Below are 23,204 nucleotides of genomic sequence, written 5' to 3' on the forward strand. Positions count from 1 at the left end.
TCAATCTCTTTTGGGATTGGCTTTTCCTGAACAAAATACTACAGGCCAAATATAAACTTAATTATCCTCCAGCATCCCAGGCTACTAAAACCAACACCGAAGTGTGTCAGCAGTTTTGCTAGCTAAGTTCCAGAAACTGTTTCATAAGGGATTTTGAATGTGTGAACTGCTATAGATCCTGTGTGCTACCATCCATTACATTCAAGGCTTGGGAAACAGCAACACCAATTTCAAGAGAAGTGGTTATGAAGTTTTGACTGTGAGAGGTAACATTTTTTCTGACTAATAATGTTGACACTAAAGTACTACTAATCCTCAACAACATTTGCCTTCTTGGTTCAATGTAAGAATGTGGAGCTACAGCTGCTATTTTGATATCAACATCTGTCCATGCCTTATGGCAATTCTGACTTTAAAAAGAAAACTAACCTAGTGGATGCCAGATACTAGGATGAATGAAAAAGCATTAAAATGTGATTTTAAATTGCAATATATGAAGAAAAAGTGTCAGATGATGTAAGTAGCTAAAAGAAACGCCGTGAAATTCTGAAATGTTATTTACACATAATGAATTTGGAATGCAAAGCCCCAAGACTTTCAAGTCATGGAAGTTATGGAAGCCATGTGCAGGTGTGGTGCGTAAACTGAGCATTCTTAGTTACAGAATGCACAGACAAATGCCAGAAGAGGCAACTCTGCCCTTTCAGGCTTCCTTGCACAGAGCAGTTAGAGGACTTTGGGTGGAACACCATAATTTTTTTAGAAAGCTGACTAATCTCATTTTAAGTCCCTAGACAGTGCAGGTGTGCCAGCAAATTTGCCTCTCATGTAGAAATCTTCATCTGCTAGATTGCAGCTTCCAGCTGGAAACTTCACCTGCAAGCTATTATGCTTTTGTCTAAAACAGAGAAGTTTGTCACTTGTCATTCCCATCAGCATTTATACAAGTGATCATCAATCACTTTCAAAGATGAAGAGATCATACTTCTTAAATTTCATATTGAAAGATTTATTTTGCAGCTTCTTATTTCTTCTGGCTTTTATCATGGGCAATGACACAGTTTTCAGTCAATATACACGGCCGTATTTCTTCATATATAAATGTTTCTCCACTGCTTACATTTCTGTCTTAAGATGACACTGAAAACATGTTGGGAGTCAGTATAGCCAAGAAGTTGTGAATGGGTATGTACCTATAACAAAATTTTAAAATAATATTTAACTGTGAAGTAAGATAGTAAAAACATGAGGATCAAGCAGCCCTAAATAGGTGTTCTTGAGCATCTATCCAGCAGTTTGAATGTCTATTGAAGAAACAGAGTGTGCCCATGACATTGAATATCACACCATCATGCCAGTAAGAGGCACCTAACTGTAAAACTTCTTGTGTCCTTCACTTCACCATTTATAACAGTTGTTTTGAATGAGAAGACTAAAAAAGAACCAACAAGAGTTCAGGGCAACATTTTTGTTATTAGGAATCAGCACTAAGATTTGAAGCCTTGAACCTCTACCATCACAACTGACAGCCATCAAAACTGGCTGTGTTGGCTGGTTGTTAACACAGCAGTGCACTATGGAGCTCTGGCTGCTCCCAGGGGCTGGGAGGGTGACAGCTCAAAATAGTGCCCAAAGGCAGGCAGGCAACAGAGGAAGGGCCTACTTGTAAGTTTGGCTTGGCTTTGGGGGTAAGAAGGATGTGCTACACCTATAATCTCTACCTTTGCCTTAAAAAGACCCGTTCCACACTGTATCATTTTCCTTCACCTCATTTGGTACAGCTGCTGTGACTGGCAGGCTGGGAACAGGGGAAGCTGAGCACTTGCGAGACATGCAGCGCTCCTGTGCAGTTGCTAAAATTATCAAAGGGACCAAAAGAAAGAGAATGGAAATAGCAATTAACATCTTATAGTTCTCCAAATGCTGATCAGCATCCTGTGTGAGGCAGAAGAGACACTCCTGAAGCCCAGTGCATCTCCCCTGCTGGACATCAAAACCCTGTTACAAACTGAAGCATTATGAGGGCTTCTAAAGGAAAGGCAGCAACAGCCCTTAGAACTTATATCTCTTGTTGATACTGATATTCTCATCTTCACTCCTCTTCCTCCACTTTCCTTAATAAATGGTTTAAAACATTCAGTGTTTGAACATACAAAGCATTACATTTACACTGAAGTCACTAGGATTATCCTTTTGTCCAGCCAGAGCTTCAGCAAGGGCTCCCTGGTAACAAGTTTTCAGACAGCAGAGAACTCTACCACAGGATACAAACAAAAGCACCTTCATGGTACATAAACCATCTTCCTAAAGAAGACTTTGCAGTGTGTTCAGAAGGCAGAGATCTGGCTCTTGCACACAAGCTGAGGGATCTATTTCAAATCATAGGACTCTTGACCTGCTGATGTACAATCCCTTTTAAAGCAGGTAATGTCTAACTCACTACTTTGAATCTTATTTTGTCAAACAACTCAAAGAAGGTGATTTCACAGAGAAACAGCCTCTGTTTGGTTTGCATTCTCTCCAGCTATTCAGAGCTAGCACTTTGCTGAACTTACAGTTTACATGCTTCTTAAACTTGCTCAGCTTCTTTTAGGCAGCTATTAGTGACAATTAGTCCTTGTCAGCCTCAGGCATAGACACAACACCTACCATGCATCCAGATGCTTCCTTGTGCCTTTGTAGGCATTTCTACCTCCCACAAGAGGCTGACAGACACAAACACTGCTCACATCACATACCTACAAAAATGCCTCGGGAGGAAAAATAGGCTCTCAAGTAACATGTTTGCAGTTTGTGAATAGTGAACTACACAAAGAGAAATATCAAATATAAAAGAAAAGCCATGTTTCTTCTCCCATTTTCAATTTAATTTTTCTTCAAGGGAAAACTTTACAAAGATTGCATTCTCTTAAGTATGTCCCATGAGATATGGATTGTCTATTTCACCCCAAAATTGTACACTGCCTCCTAATTGCCTCATCTTCTGAACACTGGGAGCCCAGAGAAATAGAGGCAATAATGTGCAACTCCCTCATGTCCCAGCCTCCTGGAAACGCAGGAAGACTACTGATGAGAGAAGGGGATGTCCTGAAGGCCTTATAGGAGCCAGTCATTGATCCCCTACAGGCAAATGTCCCGTGGAGGTATTGCCGGTGACACAAGGAGCACACCAGCCAGGCATCTTCATCCCAGGGCTTCAGGGCCTGGGTCTCCCTCTGGATGCTCCTGTATGCTTCTCCGTTGCAGTACACCTTCCAAGACCCAAGACCCCTGCCTGGTCTTTTGCCATTTGCTGTATTAATATGAGATTTCTGTAGAGGGGACCCTATGAAAGCAAAGGCTGGTTTGATGTGGGGTTGAAAATGTCTGTTCAAAGAAGGGTAAATGTTCTGATGAATGTTAACATAAGTACTATCCTCCCAACACAACCTAGCTCCATAAAGAAATTCCTATCACCCCATCCAGGTGTGCACAGACATCTGGGTAAGAAAAACAGACTTTTCTTCCTCGAGAGACATCTTTCTCTGTAACCACACAGAGGGTCACAGAGAGAGCTCCCCCCTCTCCAGTACATGCAGGAGTTAAGCTTTCCCATCCCCGTGAGCATAGCCATCACTGTGCACTGCTGGAGGGACAGCCAATCTGGAGACCAGAATTGGAGCAAACTCCCACAGAGCCAATAGCTTCTTTAGCACCAGCTTGATGAATGCCTCTTGAGAAGGAATACAATAGGGCAAAAGGCAGCATCTGGTAGCAGCTCATCCTTTAGTACATTCCTGTAAATGATAGCAAAGAGGGGCCCAGAAAACGTTGTTGGGAGCTTGATATTTATTTCATTTTTTTCTGACAAGAGGCAGGTATCAAGGATAGGTCTCTCTTTGAAGCAATCTGCTGTAGCATTTTAAATGCAGCCTGGGATCATGAGCTGCAGCCTAGTTAGTAGCTAGCAACTGGAAAGAGCACACTTTTAACTTTGCAGACATGTAGGTCTGTCAAACTGAGAAGAGCCATCACATAAATTCAGAAACTTAGAACTGAAAAATAGTAATGATGTTTTTGAGGTACTGCATGAGGCCCAGTACAGGCAACAGCTTCTGAATGTCCACCCTTAGAAGAAGTTGGAACCAAACCAGTGGGTTCTAAGATGCATTCAGACCCTCTTTTCCTGTCACATTTACATAGGATGAAATTTCACAGCATCAATGCCCACAATGAAACAAAGAATAACTTTTCAAATAACCACTTACTAAAAAGTAGTTCAAGCTTCCCCACTGCTGATGCGTCTGTCTCCCAAATTGGAAAGGACCATTCCCAGCATCTGCATCCATGCCTTCAACATGGGCAGAATTAGACCATGACAGGGAGTGGAAGACAAAAACCAGAAATGATCATTTGGCACAAAGAATCACAGGAACTCCTTATTCAGCTCTACTAAGAGTGAAATTCTAGATTTGCAGTCATATAGATCTATGAAAAAAGTTGCTTTTGTAAATAAAATATCCATAGCTATTTGTGGATAAGTGTTAATGAAAATCTTGCAGCAGTGACTGGGTATCTTTAGGTTTCAGTTTCTGGTCACGGAAACTATTTCAGCCTTACTAGTTGCTTCTCAAAATCTGACAGTCTCAAAAGTGATTGATATTAAAGTGAATTGCTAATGTGGAAAACAGCCTGTGATGCAAAGGAATTAAACATTTCATAAAAGAAAAATGTGGAAATCAAAATAAATGGTCCTATGCCATGAAATTGTTCTTCCATGAGTCCTTTCATCATCCAGTAGGGTTTGCGTTGAGTTTATTTTTTGTTATTTTTAAATTCTTTCTCTCACTCCTGTTTTTAGTAGTTGTTTGTCCTTTTCCAGCTTTGGTAGCCCCAGGTTCCAGGCTTGTCAAGCCCAAATAACTAGGCTGTCTGTACCACTACAGAAGCTCCTTTACCTTTTCCTTTCCATATGATCCTGTCATGATGCTTTTTCACAGCCCTCTCCCAGCTATGTCTGCCTGGCTGAACCACAGGCTATGGCCAGAAGCTACTATTACTGCTCCAGATCAGGTGCTCCTTTGCCTCAGCAGCAATTAGTTTAGCCTAATGCAACCATATTTGCAACTTTATAAGGACAGCTCATGTTCTGATGCATGTTCCTTTGTGCCCAGAGATTTGCTTGTCTTCTTAATTGAATTTAGAGCCAGAGAAATATGTTTATAAACAATGTAATATGTTATAAATATATTTTATATTGAACTGAATTTGTATTTCACTCTCTGGTAATGTTTATTAAACACTAATTTTTATAAATATCATAAACCACACATGACATAAAAAGTAATAAAAATAGAGAGAAAGGAAAGTTAATATCTCAAAATGTAAATAAACACAATGCATATCCTTAATTCAATCTTATTATTTATTTCAAACTGCCCAAGAAGTCCACCCCAAATTGCCTACACTATTAGTTATTACTGGAAAAGTTGTTTTCTATTGTAACTATGGTGGCCACATCTGCAAACCCAAATTTGGAGTGAATTTTAATAATCAGTCCTGAAAGAAAGTGAGCTTAGTCACTCTCAGGGCTACTTGCAAATATGGAGATTAAACATGGCATTTATTAAAGAAGTATAGGGTTTTTTTCCTTTAAGCTCAGCGTCACAAGGAAAGTTTAATTCTACAGTTGACTTGTCTCAACAGAACATTATTAAAATTTCACAGTACATGAACCAAGAGATGGACTCAAGTCCTGAAAGAGCAATGCTTGGTGTGAAAAGCAGTCAGGTTCTTAATAATATGGAGCCCCATGTGCTTTCCATAGTATGAAACCAACCCAGTAAGTGCTTCAACTTCCACAAGTTTTTTTGGTAATAACATTCTGTTAATCCAATCATTTTATATTTACACAGTACAATACTATTTGTCAGATATTAGAAACTGGCTTTGAGAAACTGGCTTTTAATTGGGATTTTATTTTAATCACATGACATTTAAGAATAAAAGACGTGAAACAGTAATTTAAAGCAGCAGATGTGGCCATGCAGGAAAGCAAACCCTTTTTAAAAACCTAGCTGCCTAGTAAGAGCGTGGTCAGCTGTTCAGAAGTTTAAGCTAAAACAGCAAACTCAAGAAACCCAAAAACCCATCTTTCATTACCTACTTTAATGCACAGTCATAGTCTGAGCTAGTTTAAGTGCACAGGAATTATCCATGCAGCATAAATCTTTTCCATCTCATTCCAAAACCGATCAGTAAATGGAAAAAAAAAATCATTTTCTAATCAAGACTGCAAGATGATTCCAAATCAGGTTTCACACTTCTGGTATACCAACTGATGTGGGTAACGTTTAGCATAAGATAGCTCTTAGATTTTCACTTGCAGTTGTTTAATAGGTTTTCTTCTGCCACTGACAGATATTTTAGATTACTTTAATTTTAAGCCTTCAGCATATGCTATTAAGAAATAAATCTGACAGCAGAGTAGCAAAGAAAAGATATGTTACACGTTAATGGAGACAGGTCTGAGGTAACAGCTTATTTTGTGCTCTTGTGCCCCTCAATGCAATGGTTCAGGAACACTGAAAGTAGAAAAACTGAAAGAAAAGAATATGGAATATGAAATGCAGGTCATGGTAGGATAATTCTTCTGTTTTTTTTCTCACATTCATAACTATTTCAGCCATTTTGATGCCAGTTCTCCATCTATTACAGAACAGATGCAATTCACTGAGAGAATAAGGGCTATATGCTGCCAGTTAAGATGGAAGAAAAGGCCACAAGAGCCATTCTTGCATGGCTGTAAATCACAGGGCTTTGATATGAACTGCACAAGTCCTATCAAACATATACTAGAAACTGTCTGTGTATGAAAGGAAACAGAATGAAGAAAGGAAAAAAAGTACTAGAACCTAAATTTCAGTGATCTCAATTACATTTTCATTTTAAAATTTCCTCTCATATGTCCAGTCAAACTATTTTGTAATACTAGAACAGAGTGCTAAAAATGGATAGTTTTCTGTCTACAATCAGTGGGTGACAATATGAATATTGAATATCTAATTGGATTGTTCAAGATAACCTCTACATCAGCAAAATTAATTGTGTGTGATTAATCTGAGGAATAACAACAGCTGCACTCCAAGTTCTAACAATACAATTCATTTAACAGATTTACAGACTGTTGATAACACCTGAACCTAACAGCAACAACCAAAAATCAATGTGACTATTAATGATTTGAATTTGACCTGACAAGAATAGTATCTACACAGCATTCAAGAGACTATTCGTTAAATCATGCAATCAAAAAATTACCCAAAAGAAATAGTGTGTTTCAGAATATGTTGTGTTAATGCATTGTAAACATCTTGCTGTTTGTTCTCTGTCCGACAAGTCCTGTGCAAAAGTACAGGCTTCACTATCTGTATGCAAGTAAAAATCCATCAGGTGATATATTTTGAATATCCCTGTACCAGACCTTAAATTGAGAGCAAAACACCTCAAGTGGAAAGGTGTAGCTTTTCTTCCAATACTTAATCCATCATTCTCTACGTGACATATGCACCATCTCCACAAGTACTGGAGTCTTTCACAACAGAAGGTTGATTTTTTACTTTATTTCCATGCACTTAATCAAAAGTCCCACCTGGGAACAGATTCACCAGAAACATTTCACGTGGCAATAGGAGCCAGAAAAAAAGCTCCTGCACAAATGCAAATAGGGCTGAGTGAAGCAGATACCCAAATTTAGGAATCTTGTAATTTTATCTACTTGGAAGTGGTTGCTTTTACAACAGTCAGCATTCAACCGCAATTCAAACAGAAAGACTATAAAAATATTTAGAGTGGTGACAGCTTCAGATTCAACAGATACAGGAATTCAATGTCTGAGATATATGGTTGCAATTTCAGCTGTGATTGTTGATGCAGATAAGACTATTGCAAGCCAAATATCATCTTACAAAAATTATGTCCAAAAGAGTTCATAAATATCTCAGTTCGCTCACCCAAACTGAATTATATCCTCTATGCAAATAGTGCAGTTAGTAATGATGAAGATGCTTTCATCAGCTCACTGCTAAGGCAGTATACTTCTGTGCTCTCCATCACTTTACTATCTGCCTTTTAACCCTAACAGGACAAATAATGCTTGGCTGATAGGTAAAGGAATTAGCAAAGGAATTAATTTAAGAAACCACAGATTAACAATTGTCATCTGAAATCTTCCTAGTTTTGTATTGGTACAAATTGTGTAGATGTGTACCAGAACTCAACTTGTCTACTGCATGAATGAGATTAAAGACCTTCTGTTACAAACTGAGAACTTCCTTTCATTAACAGGATACTAAGGAGGAAGCTGACAATATACTCTGCAATGTCCAGTACAGATAGGCTGCAGAATTAGTGTTATTTTAATCCTCCCTACACAAAACCACTCCATATGCATATGCACTCTGAAACATGTCTGGCTGGGAGCTCCCAGCTATCAGTATTCAGAGGGGTACAACATATTCTGCAGGATAATTCATATGACAATTCTTGCAACAAGTAACTTTGCAACAGCTCAGAAGGACTTTCAGTTTTCTTTCTCCTTTTTTAATCAAGTGATGGTGGTGTGGTTTAACCCTGGCCAACAACCGAACTCCACACAGCTGCCTGCTCACTCCACACCAGTGGGATGGAGGAGGGAATCAGAAAAGTAGAAGTGAGAAAACTCATGGGACTATTTAATGGGTAAAGCAAAAGCCATGCACACAAGCAAAGCAAAACAAGGAATTCATTCACCACCTCCTATGGGCAGGCAGGTGTTCAGCCATTCAGCCAGGAGAGCACAGCCCCATCACACTTAATGGTACTTAATGGTTACTGGGGAACACAAATGCCATTACTTCAAACGTCCCCCCTTTCCTTCTTCTTTCTCTAGCTTTATATGCTGAGCATGACACCATATGGGATGGAATATCCCTTGGGTCAGTTGGGACCAGCTGTAACAGTTGTGTCCTCTCCCAACTTCTTGTGCACCTCCAGCCTCCACACTGGTGGGATGGTATGAGAAGCAGAAGAGGTCTTGATTTTGTGTACACACTGCACAGCAGTAACAAAAACATCTCTGTGTTATCAACCTTGTTTTCAGCACAAATCTAAAACATAGCCCCATACTAACTGCTATGAAGAAAAATAACTCTACCCCAGCCAAAACCAGCATAAATTGAAAATACAGAATTACTTTCTAAAATAGAAAACCTCAGAAAAAGTAATTACAGTTGATCTGAAAACACTGTAAATCAAAAGATTAAGAAGAATCTTTTCTCAAGTTTTCTTCACTGTCCTGGTGAACTCAGATTAAGAAACAAAACCTCTTGCCTATCAGACAGTCAACTCTTCTATCCATAATAAATATGTTGTTTCATTATAAAGTAGCTTGGCAAGTAAAGGAATCCTACTTTGGCATATGTGGCCCTAAACACTACCAGACAAGCATGTCTCAAAGACAAAGACTTTTAATGCGCCATCCCTGCAGTAACTTGAAAAGTAGATGCTTTCTCTTCTTGCTGAGTTTGGTTCCAGGACTGGATAATCCTGCTCAACTTTGGGCTCCTTTCAAAGACTAGGAGGGACTCAGTGCCTCTCAAGGATAGAAAACGAGGTATCATTCAAAGACTAGGCTTAAATTCCCATTCTTTATCTCCCTATAAGCAATGTTTTATCATAGCAACTTAGAAGGCTTCTAGGTAGGTGCAATGCTTCTTCAGCAGCAAGAAAGATCACGGGCTCTGAAAACAGGCAGCCTGTTTTAGTGCTGTAAGCATGGTCCTTGCAGTGTACAAGCTATTCAAGTGGTCTGTGAGACCAATCTTCTAATGATCTGAAATATGATGAAAGTCAATCTTCATCCCATGCACTCCTTCAGCACCAGGTGCTGCATCACTTGACAGCTGGTATCCCACTCATTAGTGTGATCTGCTATTGTCCTAATGAGTCCACTCACTTGTCAAGATCCCTGGATCCTCTGTTATCTCAAGCATTTAATCATTGCATGCTATTTAAAACTGCTCTCTCAAGAGCACTGGAAAGTAGAAAATCATGACTCAAGATGATTCATTCACAAGGAAAATGTTTGAGTGGTACATTTAATTACCTAGACATTCTCAATTTATACCTATAGGGAGATAAAACCATAGTCAACACTTCCAAGAAATGAAAACTTTTCCTGGGTTTGTTTTTTTTCCTTTCAGCTGATTTCAATTGCCAAAACATTCCAGTTTTCCCAAAGCTGGATAGTTCTAGCACACTGTCAGCCAAAGTACCCACTACAATGCCAGTTTTTTTGATCAAACTCAAGAATAATTCAGCTGACATGTCAAGATTTTCACCAGCTTAAAGCTGAATGTTACTTCACTAAAACATGATTTTGCATCAGAGAGCAATTGCTGCTGCCTTTTGTCAATAGTGTGATTTTAACATGAGCAAAGTCAGTAACTACCTGTCCCCTAGTTTGACATAGAACAAGTAGAACTTTCCAAACTGAATTCGCCGCTATGCTTCAACTATGTCATAGAAATTTTTAATATACTTCATAGAATCATAGAATGGATTGGGTTGGAAGGTTCCTCCTTCTCTTGTGGACAGGGGCACCTTTCACTAGAGCTTTGTCCAGCCTAGCCTTGAATAGTTCCAGGGACGGGTCATTGTATTGGGTTTGCTTGGCCAGGTTTTGGTAGTGGGGAGCATTACAAGGGTGGCTTCTGTGACAAGCTGCTGGAAGCTTCTCCCATGTTCAGAAGAGCCAATGCCAGGCAGTTTCAGGATGGACCTACTGCTGGCCAAGGCTGAGCCAATCAGGAATAATAGTAACATCTCTGTGATAACATATTTAAGGAAAAAAATGTTACTGTGCAGATGAAAACTGCAGCCAGAGAAGAGCAGAGTGAGAACATGTGAACAACCATGTAGATATCAATGGCCATGTGGAGGAAGGTGGTTCAAAGCACCCCTGCATCATATTCCAACAGCATGGTAGCATTATATTACCCACAAATGGATACAGCAACTGTAGACGTGGCATCCTCCTGGCTCTGAAATGTTGAAGAAATTGGGTACTTCCATATCCCCATGGACCAGCACCTCAGCTCTCAGGGGTAGCCCAAGAGATCAGTCCTCTCCTGCCCCGGTCAGAGGGAAAGGAAGCCTCAAGCACCGGCCACATGGTGAACTCTGGTTCTTTCTGTGTGACCAGGGGGAAGACATGAGGAAGTGGGATGGTGAACCCACCTCTAAGCTGGAAGCCCGGGTAAGTGAACTGAGAGGGAAGAGAGCTGTTGAGAAGGGGTCACCCAAGAAGGCTGTCCATGTAGTTGCCTCAGAGACACAAGAAAGCAATGGGCGACCTCTCAGACATAAAAGGACTGAAATCAACTCCTTTTTATCCTGGTGAGGGGACCTCTGGTCTGGCATCACGAAGGTCAGATGGTGAATACTCTGACCAGGAACAGGAATAGAGAATCCCTGCCTTCAGGCAGGAGGAGGAAAGAGATAACTGGGCATACTGGACTGTGTGGATTCGATGGCCTGGCACATCAGATCCACGGAGGTACAGAGCTTTGTAGATACTGGTGCACAGTGCACACTGATGTCATTAAGACACAGGAGTGCAGAACCCTTCTGGATGTCTGGAGTGATAGGGGGGTGCCAAGAATTGCCTGTACTAGAGGCTGAAGTGAGTTTAACAGAGGACTGTAGTAGAGGCAAGGACCCAAACTGCATTGGAGGACACTATGGCTAAGATAGGGACTCAAACCACAACAACTATAGTCATTGCCCCAGTAGTGAAAAAAAAAAAATTGATAAAGCAAGCTACAGGTCCATATCAGTGATTAGTAAGGGAGGAAGAAGAGGAAGAAGGAGAATCAGGAGATGAGATCAAAAAGCTGGTCCTTCAACAAAGAAATTGAAAGGAGTGAGACAAATCAAAGAGGAAACTAAAGTTAGTTGGTCCCTGACCTCATCAGAACTTGGAGACTTGCGGAAAGATTACAGCTGCCAGCCAGGTGAGAGGATTCCTACCTGGCTGCTTCGATGCTGGGATAATGGGGCTGATAGTCAGCAATTGGAAGGTCATGGAGCCCAACAGCTGGGATCTCTTGCCAGAGATCAGGACACTGAAAGAAGAATTGGGAAAGAAGGAGCAATTTGCAGTCTCTGGAGATGGCTCCTCTCAATTGTGAGGGCAAGATATCCATTTAAGGAAGATCTTATGAACTCCCCAGGAAAGTGGACCAATGCAGACAAAGGTATCCAGTACTTGAGAGAATCAGCAGTGCTGGAAATTGTTTATAGTAATCTAAGAAGTGGTAACACCTCTAAAGATCTAGAGCATGTCCCTTGCACAATGGCTATGGGAGGAGAGAGGGGGGGGGGAGGTATTTTTAAGATTTATTTCATTTCTCATTCTACTGCTCTGATTCTGTTAATAATAAATTTAATTAATATCCCCACTTTGAGTCTATTTTGCCTGTGATGGTGATCAGTGAGTGATCTCTGCGTTACATTTCCTGTTTTCTGTCCAGTTGCAGAGGGGAGTGAGAGAGTGGCTTTAGTGGGTACCCAGTATCCCACAGCTTCTCTGGGCAACCTGTTCCAGTGCCTCGCCACCCTCACAGTAAAGAATTTCTTCCTAGTATCTAGTCTAAACCTACTCTCTTTCAGTTTGAAGCCATTCCCCCTTGTCCTGTCACTACATGCCCTTGTAAAAATTCCCTCTCCATCTTTCTTGTAGGTGCCCTTCAGGTACTGGAAGGTCACAATTAGGTGACCCCCCTAAGCCTTCTCTTTTCCAGGATGAACAAACCTCTATATTTATATACAGTAGGGTAAATATTAATGTTATGCTCCTTCAAAAGTACTGCTTAGCAGTTATATGTCTTTGCTATAGTAAAATTTTGCTTTGTAAATGAATTCAGAGCTTAGGAAGAATAATATAAAGTAGGTTAGAAGAATTCCCTCTCATTTTGATTTAATAGCATACAAAGCTTAGGCTCTAACCACAGTTAGTTATTATCCTTTAGAGTATACATTTGGTTTGAAAATATAAGATAAACAGAAAATAATTACACATGCTGATGGGTAATTTTAAACAGTCTTATCATGAAAATTCACAGGTTTATGCAGCTCTACAAGTTGTCTTGTCTGACTCTAATAAACCAAAGATGCAACTGTTTTCCCCTGCAGCAGTATCACAAACAAGTACTCTAAAATCTGTTTATAGAAGACAGACATAAAAAGGAACAAGGAATAGCTCTTAAGGGGAAGCTTTCCAATCATTTTCCAATTAAAATCCTAGTTCAGAATGTAGATAATGAGAACACTAAGGCAAGCTCTTAATTACTTTTTATTTCTGTGAAAATTGCAAGGTATTTTCAGTGTAACTGGTATATCTCCTCTACAATATTATTCCAAAAGCACTAGGAGGAGCTCTAATTGTTCCCCAAAAGAGACTAATTACCAGCTAATAGCTATTAAAATAGGCTCAGTTTACTGGGTTTGTTAATGCAGATTTTGCGTAAAAGGTTCAAAATACATCCATAGCACAGAAACACAAGTTTATTACTGGAGTTAAAAAAGACCTCCTACAGAACAAATGTTATCAATGTTTCTTGTTACTGTAGTCTCTCTCTCTACATATTTATCTATCTATATATCTGTTCACACTGTTCATCCCGTACACATGCATTGTGTGTTCCCATCAGAAGTTGAGTGGTGATGGCTACAGGTGACTTGGCCTCCCAGGCTCATAACACATGCCTGAGTGGACATATAATGATGCACATATATTATATACAATTTTTTTTGTTTATTTTCAACAACACTATGCTGACCAGAGGTAAAAGGCAACACTTTGTAGAAACCCAGTTTGAGATAGGCATTTTAATAATGTCTTTAACTCATTAGACATGCATATTTAAGCTGGATGTGGTTAGTTACTAAAAACTGCATTACAGTTACCGTAAGTTGTTACCTCTACACAGCCACAAACACCTCCTGTGGTTAGCAGTTTTCTCCTTGCAGCCCAAACATCACCATACAGACCACATCTACGGTGTCATGTCCACACTGCACTTGCAGTGCTTAGTATCCATTCTATGATCTCGGGTGTCTTCATCTCACCTGTGCACTTCCTTAGTACAACACATGCATTGCATGCACCATTTGCCTGCTTGTGTCACAGAAACAGACACCTAAAGGATGGCTCCTACCTGTGTGCAGCACTCTCTGCAATGACATCTGCACTCACTGATCTGACCTCTACATCCACTGCATTTGCTCCTTGTACTGCTGCCAGAGAGTCTCTGACATCTTCTGTTCCCAGTTTGTGGGCCTGGCTTTTTCCTGCAGATGGGATCACAAGAATTGCTCCACAGGTCCTAGGTTTTACTCCAGGTTAAGGACCTGAGCTGCCCATCAGGTACATGGGTCTGCTGTGGTAGGCCAGCTCACCCGAGCCATCACCAGTCTATTTCTGACGGGAATGACTAATGCACACACAGTGGGTGGTCTAGTGGTTAGGATGCAGTGCTCTCACCGCCATGGCCTGGGTTCGATTCCCGGTCAGGGAACTCCTCCGGGCAGAGGAGCTCGTCAGCCCTGTAAGGCCATCCATCTAAGAGAAGGTCACTCTAAACAAACCTACGTCCTGAGGACCTCGCTGCCACCGTCCAAGCTTGCTCGGCCCCGGCAGATGAACCTCAGGATTAAAGGGTGAGCTCAGTTCAGCGCACACTGTGTCTCACCTAAAAAATCCACTGCGCAGGCTGGAAGGGTAATGACCTTTCCCAAATCTTTGTTTGCGAAGACTGGCCATGATGATGGATGAACAACAGTGAGATCACAAGTTTCTGGATATCAAAGAGCCGAAAATATGCTATTAGAACTAACACGCCCTTTCCTGGGACACCATACTGCTGGAGACAAGGGTTACCAATGCCCTCCAGAGTCATGCCATCACTAACTCATGAAAGAGAGTAGAGAAATCTGTGCATGTCCACAATGAGCATCTTTGGTGGGGAAGACTGAGTAATTTGAATTTTGGCATCCCAGATATGTATAAAATAAGGTTGGGCAGGCCCTACTAGCCAGGGACCCCTCAGTGTCATTGGGGCCATCAGCAAGAACTGACTCCCACTTGCTATCTCCCATGAGGTTCCTACCAAGAACTCAGTTGCAAAGGCTACCTCTCCATCACACTTGGAAGACCACTGAGAAAGATGAATACAGCAGCTGCACTTGTGACACCAAGGTCTTTAAGAATTCCTCTCTTTACCAGAAAGGTAAAACCAAGATCCTTCTCCCAGGCACAGACACCAGCCTACCCAAGGTTCAAATACCAGCCTAAGGCTTGGCAGATACTGTATGTCTCCCTCTAACGTAATCACGCAAGCGCTCACTGCTGCGCTTCCATCAGCCTTGATCACTTGAACACCTTGACCAGTGTATGCATTTGTCAACTGACCACATTATGGCAAACCTTAAGGGACTGGGTGAATACCAACAGCCCCAATCCTGAGTGCATCCGCTTCCCCAAATATGCAGAAGTTCTGCAGTAGTCCCCAGGATAGTTTCCTAAAGGAAATTACTACAATTTCAAATTGAAAGGTCAGCACCATGAAGGGAAGAGCCATTTGTACACAAATGCTGAAAGAGGCGGTTGTCACAAGTATAAAAAAAAAGTTTCAGAGCTCCAGTTCCAGATGTAATTTGTACCTCAAAGATTAAAAACTCTGCAGCTGGCACTAATTACAGTCCGGCAGCCATGAAAGCTGAACAGAATCCTGACAGTCCTGTGGAGATGATATTTCCGCCTACATTCAGAGGCAGAAGGTATTGCTACACAGATCTGTGTTTAAGGAAACTGAATTTTAAAAAAACAGCCTTGGCAGCTGTTATAGACAAGGCTGAGAGATCAGTGAGGCCAACATCTGCCCATGCAGCTTGAAGAGGTCAGCCCAGTCAATAACCCTAATTCTGAAAAAGAATCTCCTCTCCAGCTGTTGTAGCACCCATTTTGGGGATTTACAGCACAGATCCAATCACCTCTACCTCAAAAGATGGGCTCTAAGACATCCCATCTTGTACTGAGTGTAAGAGAATCTTACAAGTGCCATGAAATGCCAACATCAGGGCATTTCAATGGCTGTATCATTCTAAGTGTATCCATTCAAAAGCCCAAGACATAAACATTTTCTTTCTTCAGTCCAGTTGATGATCACTAAATGCTACTCCCTCAACAGTGCGGTTTTCCTGCATTCTACCTTCATCTTGACATCAGGTATCTCACCTCTGTATCTCCCTTCAGTATCCAGAAGGAATCTTCTCATGCATGAGTGACTTGGATGTTTCGTCCAATTCTGTGTTATCTCTATGTTTTTCTAATCTGCCACTTCTTTGGCTAGATAAGGCTACAGAGAGACTGTGGCTTCTGCTTCCACTCAGCTTGAGCGTCTTGATCATGCTCAACATTCCCCCAAATAAAGAGGAAAAATAAAGCTGCTAACATGCCACCTTCTCATACATCAAGGCAACATTCTCCTCCTCCTTTGCTACAAGTCCTTGAAGTAGTTAACTTGACAAATATCTACAAATTCAACTTTAACTATATTCAGTAGACACTACCCCAACCCACATTGTTCCAATAATTCTGAAAATACATGTGCAGAAGAAGTTAGTCCTCTTAGGCAAGTAAGCCTTTCTTTATGTACCTTGGAGTCAGTGGATATACTTGACAGTCCTTACAGCCTACTGATTTCACACTTGCAGATCTGTTTTTGCAGTATCTGGAAGAACATGGTCATCGTCAGAAGTCAGGAGCTAGTACATGTCCATGAGTGATGCAAATTTTTATTTTGTCAGCTGAATTGTTATCTACGGTAGCACACAGTGAGGAAGCAGAGAAAGGGTACTTCCCTAAAGAAATATTTCAGATGTTTTGGATGCGTGTGACACTGAGCAAGAGCTGGAGAAAGGGAATTAGAATCACTTTGTGGTGTCAGAGCTGTCACATAAAACTGAATTTCAGGCAGGGGAATTTAGGAATGGGAAAGATAAAGTGAGCTGTTTGTAGGCAGGTCAAAGGATAACACTCGGAATATCAACAGTATGAAACCGTAGAAAATGACAGCCTTTGCCTCCATCTGTCCAAACAGATTTCTGTGCTGAGTTTGGTTTTGGCAGGGAATAAAGAGCTTAGACAGGGACTCTAGTATTAAAACCTTTTCTCTTAAGTCCAGAGCTGCACTTGAAGTCTGTTGATGAGCTGAAGAGGATAGCCTTTCCCTCCAGAGTGTCATTGCACCACCCTTTGAAGCCAAAACTTGTTGCATCTGGCAGTAACACAGTGCATACATACAAATAAAGCTAAAAAGGACAAAGGAATGAGTTTTCTATGTTGACTACCCATGTCTTCAGTAATGTCCAAGGACTCTACCTGGTGAACTATTGAGTGGTTTGATGCTGTTTATTGACTTCAATAGCAATTTTAGCACTAGCATCACACTTATCAACTCCAACTTGAGCTGCTCAGCATCAGCTTGACTTGTTACATGTCAGTTATTTTCAAGCACTAGCAATAATCTCACACTACTTAGACTTGCTTCAGTGTTGCTTCTTTCCTCCTTCAACTTACCAGACAGAACTGCTTCCTGATTTCCATTTTAGATATTGGCTGGCCCAAACATCATGGCTTCTGTTCCTAAAAACCAATTAGATTCCAGAGCATCATCACTGCAGGTTTTATTCTGATGTCTGGTGTGCAATATGGCACAAAGATGGCAGCACAAATCTGTCTGAAATCATATAACACCATAGAAGGTTTACATGAGTGCTACAAGGGTATGAATTACATAAAATATCTTTAAGAACAGCAAAAAAGACAAAGTCTTCAAAATAGTCATCACAGCCTTGTAGGTGTTCTACCCAGGCCTCTCATGAACAATTTCATGTATCACTAAGTTCAATTTATGTAATGATGTAACTTTGTATTGATCTGCAGGGGGAAAAAATTAGATTTTCAGACTATTTCATACTATGCAACTAAGTATCAGCTGAATTTTGTCATTGACTGGCTTACATTCATCAGTCTGCGCTACACACAGCTGCCACAAAATCATACTCGCTGAAAAGTTATGTAATTAGATTCTGTTCAAGCACTGCTGGGATTCTAGGTATCTTCACAACATCCTTTTATTTTGTACAGTAGATAAATACATTAAATAACTTCAAACTAGTGCTTGACCATTTATTTAGTATAAAACCATTGTTTTTCTATTTTTCCAGATTGTGGTGCCCTCTCTCATGTCACCAAGCTGTTAGCTTTTTCAATTTTGCATTGGGGTCTCCATAATAATATTTGTTCCATGCTGACATTGAAGTGCCAGAGCTTGAGACAGACCAGAATTGACTTACAGATGAATCCTGTGCTGTCCCTACTTAATATAGAAAAATGGGTGAACCTTATACATAGCTTAGTTAGACTGCTTGTGCTAAATATGAACCTTATACATAGATTAGCTAGACTGCTTATGCTAAGCATTATTATGCCAAACCATATATTTAAGGAACCTTTTGCTAAATGTTATCTGTTAAACTGGATGCTTAAGAAATTGTGGTATACTCTTGTGACTGTCTGCAAGATATTTTAAGGACCTTTAGGAACCTCGCCCAACCAAGACCTGGGTTGTGGCCAAACCCTGGTCTTGGGTAGTCGGGAAGACTGTCACCAGATGTTTTCCCATAAGAAAATATACAAGTCATTCTGACTTGCCAATACAGCCCTATAAAAGCTGGACCCCCTCACAGCAAAGATGGAGACCTCACCTATGAGCGGACACACCGTGTAGGACTTCCCAGTTACCGGGAGTGGTTCTCCAAACCTTCACTGTGACTGGGGCTCCCCAGCAAATGAAGTGGTCTGGATGGTGGTAATGTATTAATGGGGTAACTGGTGATGTATCTTTCTTAATCACTGTTCTTTGCTTGTATAGTAATGATTAGATGCATTACCTTGCTTAGTTTGTTGTTGCCAAAATGGTGCGTGTGCTAAGCTTATTGCCATATTAAATGCATTATTTTGGTTTTGTGTTGTCTTAATACTGCTAGTAAAGTAAGACCCTTCCCTCTGTTGCTGTCTGTGTCCTCTCTATCGCCCATCAGTTAGCAAAATAGACATTAATACAAATGTTTTATAGTTTGGAAAGGAAGAATTCAGTGAGTTTTCAAAATATAGATAGAGACTGGGATATGCAGTTGAATGAAGTCTGTGTGAGGAAAGCAGGACAAAATAAAAGTATCCTTTTTTGATTTTATGTTCAGCAAGAGGCAGTGCCCACCCATCACTGCCCAAGAATTTAGCTGCTCTAGGATCTGCCTCTTAGACATCCATAAAATTAATTACTTCTCCAGTGAGGCTGGATATACCATTGCTGCCTCTACTAAAAGTTATGTCCATTGTGTCTGAATCACACAATGCATCTGCATCGGCTTTGTATCTGTGTGTGCTCATGAGCTGAGATAGTCCTTCACAGGCTACATATCATGCAGTTCTTATTCCCATACCTCCACAGGAACAAGACTCTCACATAGTTACCATCATTATATTGCCACTAGTCAGATATCAAAAGCCACATAGTCATTGAATAGCTGTACATTTCTAGCTTTATGCAAGCATTTGGAATCAATCCATTCAGCTGACTGTCGTCCTTAACCAGCTATTAACTCTGGAGAAGGTGCAAGAAGCAGAACATGTCCATATCAAGCCATTAGCAAACTACAAAGCTACCCGATACTGTGTATACTATTCTTGCATAGGCAGGCAATTAACGTCAGTAGGAGAAAGTTTGAAAGCTTTCTATAAATAACATCAATGCTCCAGGAAGCAAGGATCAGAAAGTAAGTGCTCAAATGCATGTTCTGAATTCAACCACAAATACATTTCACCTTAACAGAGATGGAAGCCTCTGTACTGCTAGTACAAATGTCAGCCTTTTGTACTGATAGACTTTTACACCCACTTCTACCCCACTGCATAGAGATCATTGATATTATTGACATTTCACATCAAAAAGGTGTTTTAGGCTTAGCCAGCTATACTCCAAATATCTCCTCACCCCTTCAGAAGATTGAGGAGTGACTTAGTCAATAAGCAAAAGGTATGGAGTTTTGTGAAAGAAAGGATCACAAGATCAACAATATGGGGCTTAGGCATGGTCACCTCCAGCACTTACAGGTAAGGCAAAGCAGTTCCTGCAAAGCACCATTATGGAGAAATTCCCATAACCCTTCTTAGTAAGTCAGCATGCTGGGGTGCCTCACTGAAGTGCTTCTATGCTGATGCACACAGTAGGGGAATAAAAAGGAAGAGTTATAGATCTGCATGCAGTTACTGGACTGTTACAATGGTGGAATACATGCTCCATAGGAAGAACGAGCTAAGGAGACAAGGGAGAGGAGTTGCCCTTTACGGGAGAGAGGAGTTGGACTGCATAGAGTTCTGCCTGGGGATGGAAGATGAACCTGAAGGAACTGGCTAATGTAATTGTGAGGCTTCTCTTTATAGTCTTCAACTAGAAAAACTGAAGACCAGGGAAAAGCAAACGTCACTCATACCTTCAAGAAGAAGGACCCAGCGAACTACAGGCCAGTCAGACTCAATTTGATCCCTTGGAAAGTGACGGAGTAGCTAACCCTGGAAGCCACTTTCAAGCACATGAAAGACAAGAATCATAAGGAAGAGTCAGCATGGATTCACCAAGCAGAAGTCATGCTTGACAAGCTGGATAACCTTCTATGATGAAATGACTGGTAGACAAGGGTAGAGCAGTGGATATAGTCTACCTAGACTTTAGCAAGGTTCCCAACACTGTCTGCCACAAGATTCTCACAGGGAAGCTGCTTAAACTTGAGCTGGATGAGCAGCCAGGGAAATGGACTGAAAACTGGCTGAACAGCCAGGCCCAGGAGGTGGTGATCAGTGGCATAAAGTCCAGCTGGAAGCCAGTAACTAGCAATGTACCCCAGGAATCAATACTAGGTTTAATCCTGTTTACTACCTCCAGTAATGATCTAGGTGGTGGTGCAGAGGGTACGCTCAGCCAGTTTGTATGACACAAAACTGGGAGCAGGGGCCAATATGCCAGAGGGCCATGCTGCCATCCCAAGGGACCTTAACAAGCTGGAGAAATAGGCCAACCCAATGAAGCTGAGTAAGTGCAAAATCCTTAAGCTGAGGAGAAACAATCACTTGCACCAGGACATGTCAGGGGCCACCCAGCTGGAAAGGAGCTTTCTGAAAATGACCTGAAGGCAGCGTGCAAAGGGGACAGAGTCAGAGTGTGTAAAGGGGACACAGTCAGATTCTTTTCAGATGTGTCCAGGACCAGAAGCAATGGGCACAAGCTGAAACACAGGTGACATTGTTCAAATATCATGAAACACTTTTTTACTATAAAGATGACTGAGCACTGGCACAGGTTGCCTGGAGCGGTGGTAGAATCTCCTTCTTTGGATACAGTTATAGTGCTGGGCAACCAGCCTAAGTGGCCCTGCTTGAGCAAGGTGGGTGTACCAGATGACCTCTAGAGGTCCCTTCCAATCCCAACTATTTTGTGATATTTATTGCTTCCCCCTCAGCTTAACTGAGCTATTGGGACTTTTTCTCATTGTGGTGATACCTTTCTTTTCCTCAGCTGCACAGACACTTTGGGGCAAATTTCTCCCCAGCATTTGCTCAGTAAAGCGACAAGTATCAGATTATGGTATCACACAAATGGGTAAGAACAGATCTGCCTGATAGTAAGGTTTGATCTGAGCAGTGCAAGCTTCAGCATTGCTTCCAGGAATTATTGTCTCAGGGACTTCCCGAGTCAGAAGCGAATCTTTGTACTTAATAGTCATTGACATATTTTTCTTCTATGAATTAATCCAATCATTTTTGGAACACATGTAAATCTTTAGCATCCACAATGTCCTGTGATGACCAGTTCCACAGCTGAATAGCATGTTATGATGAATTATATTTTCCATTTGGTTTGAACCTACCATCAGCTATGTGGCTTTGACACCCACTAATTCTTGAACAGAATGAGGATGCAAGAAGTTCCCTATTCAGTTAGTGCCATTCACAGCTTTATACAGGCATAACCCAGACCAGTTCTCTCTTTGAGACTGAAGAGCCTGGATGAAGATTCAGCAAACTGTTCCTCATACAGGAATTATTCCATTCCTTGATCAGAAAACCAGCCACCTATTAGATAAAACATTTCCAGTGTAACTATGTTCTTCTTGAGATTAGAGGACCAATTATAAAATGTTCAAGATGTCAGTACACCATAGATTTATACAGCAATATATCCATTTAGTGATGAACAGTTCAAGAAAGAAAAGAGCACAAGAAGAGGATGTTGCTGAGAGAGGATGATGTTAATTGCATCTAAGCTTCACAATGGAGCATGATGGCTTTAGAGCTGTGAATAAGCCTGGGAAATGCAACATTTCTACATAAGGCAGTGAAAAGGACTCTTAGGACAGAAACAGCAGCTGCAAAGAGAGGAATAAGTAGCATCCAGAAAATTTGTTTTAACCATTCATAAGTCACAGCCACAGTGTTGATGTTCAAGACCATACAAACAAAAGTTACAGCTGAAATATTCAGTGACTTTTCAACTGTTTGTACAACAAAATGTGAACATGTGAACAAAGACCAAGTGAACTTTTGGTTCTCCATGTAGAAAAAAAAAATGTATTACAGTCCTATTTCATCAGCAAATATAACAAACAGGAGACCAAGAAACTTCATTCCTCAGTTACTTATTTTCGGAAGAAGCCAGAAAGACTTCAGATTTTTAGGAAGACCTAAACATCCTTGACTCATCCTTGACCACAGCACACAGGCATGTGCCATTTACAAAAATGCTGGCTACTCCAGTGTGTAGCAGTACTGCATTTGCTTAAAATTTGGCAACCACTCAAAATTTCCTTATTCTGACTCCAGAAGAATAGGTCTTCTCATAAAATTTCCACATTTCTTGTATTTTCAGATTGCTACCTTGATCACCTCTATGCTTCCAACTGTTTGCCAGAGCAACTGAAGCCTGTAAAATATCATGTTAGCATGGAGTAGCAGGAGTCACTGGATTTTCACGGTAACTATCTCCAAAACGAGCTCATATTATTCA

At 40.9% G+C, this 23,204-nt stretch overlaps 1 long non-coding RNA gene across 2 annotated transcripts in view; it reads right to left on the minus strand.

Moving 5' to 3' along the window:
* The window catches only part of LOC135414934 (uncharacterized), a 33,260-nt gene extending 15,416 nt beyond the window's left edge, over positions 1 to 17,844 (minus strand). The window contains exons 1-3 of one of the 2 annotated variants that reach the window (XR_010430912.1): positions 17,660 to 17,844; positions 16,737 to 16,811; positions 6,304 to 6,563 (exon numbers count right to left, since the gene is read on the minus strand). This is a non-coding gene — a long non-coding RNA (uncharacterized LOC135414934). Of the gene's footprint in view, positions 1 to 6,303; positions 6,564 to 16,736; positions 16,812 to 17,659 lie in introns of those variants that run through there. The other variant, XR_010430911.1, reaches the window with a different exon arrangement.
* Between the last annotated feature and the right edge of the window lie 5,360 nt (positions 17,845 to 23,204).

Source organism: Pseudopipra pipra, chromosome 5, assembly GCF_036250125.1.
Source record: "Pseudopipra pipra isolate bDixPip1 chromosome 5, bDixPip1.hap1, whole genome shotgun sequence".
NCBI lineage: Eukaryota > Metazoa > Chordata > Aves > Passeriformes > Pipridae > Pseudopipra > Pseudopipra pipra.